We start from the raw sequence: 1,483 nt of genomic DNA on the forward strand, positions 1-1,483 counted from the left end.
GGCTACCTACAGCCTGAGGTCCTGGAACCAAGGCATCTTCATTGGCCAAGACTGGGAGATTTCTGCCTATCCTGCCAGCACATACACAGATGAGGGCCCTGGGTTTAGCAGGAATTCCTGGGTCCTGGGTCCCTGTCACCTCTGGAGCCAGCCAAGCCAAAGACCTTAACTTCTTAACTTCTCTATGCTTCTATTTCTCCAAATGCCTGATGGAGATACTTGGAAAAACAGCTCTCAACAAGATGGGACGTGGGGATTGACTCTGAAATTAGAAGTCATTAATTTGAGCACCTACTACATGCCAAGCCCAGTGCTGGGCATCTTATTCTTTTTACCTAAATCCTCATACCTCTCCTTGAAGGCAAAAAATCATCACCCAGGTTAGGGATTAGAATATGAAGCTCCAAGTAGTTCCAGGACTTGTTCAAAGTTACAAAGCCAGTATTGGACAAGCCTGGGATTGGAACCCAAGTCTTGGTGAGTTATAGAATCTCTTGCCAACCCTTCACTGGACATTCACCCTGCCCCTCTAGCAAAGAGTTGATGCCACGTAGGCTGTGTCTTCCTGACAAGGCTAAGGCAAGTCATTTCCCAGGAGGGGAGGACAGGACCAAACCTTGGAGAGAACTTCCCAGCCCCAAATTCATATAGGATGTAGAAACATCAGAAAAGGGCAGAGCGCAGAGCCTTCCTCCCCACCTGATAGCAGGGATGGCCCTCAGGCAGCAGAGGTACCTGGAGGCCACAGAGAAAAGGTGAGGTCCAGGCATCCCTCTAGGTCTCAAAGCCTAGAGCTCCAAGCAGCCAGATGGAACACAGTACCAGGGACTGGTATCTGACCACTGGCAAAGGACCGGGAGCCCCACCTTTTCTGTTAACACAGGTGTGAGGTCTTCAAAGTGACCTAGGGAAGGCTCAAATCACAGGACCTAGTCCCTCCACTGCACTTGAGTCTGATGACCGTCACCCTCAACCCCCAACCTTCCATCCTCCACTCTGAGGCCCACAGCCCTGTGGTCTGAGACCCAGGAACCTCTCCCCCTTCCTTATGTGATGACTGGAGAGTGTCAGATCCTCTACCAATGCAGGTGGTACCAAAGGGGCCTCAGGCTGAAGGTCACACAGTAGAACCTCACCCTCGGAACCCTGAACCAGGGCTTCCGGCCAGACCTACTTCTATTAGAGCAGTGAATGGTAGCCAAATAGCCTGGAGCAATGAACATGTAACAGGGACAGGTGAATGGATGAGTGAACTAAGGAACAGACACAGGAAAACAGAACACACCATGGACAGGAGGAAGGGGTGACGACCTGACACATACTCCACCTACACATGGGGAAATGAGGGGATGTCTAAAGGGGCAAAGGCCAGGGGATTAATAATAAAATTAACAAAATGAACCCTAGAACAAGGGGATTAAAGGCGACGGTGGTCAGTGGTCATGCCCGGGCAGGTGGGAAACAGGCACAGCGACGAGCCAGC

The sequence above is a fragment of the Acinonyx jubatus genome, chromosome D1 (genome assembly GCF_027475565.1).
Source record: "Acinonyx jubatus isolate Ajub_Pintada_27869175 chromosome D1, VMU_Ajub_asm_v1.0, whole genome shotgun sequence".
Taxonomy (NCBI): Eukaryota; Metazoa; Chordata; class Mammalia; order Carnivora; family Felidae; genus Acinonyx; species Acinonyx jubatus.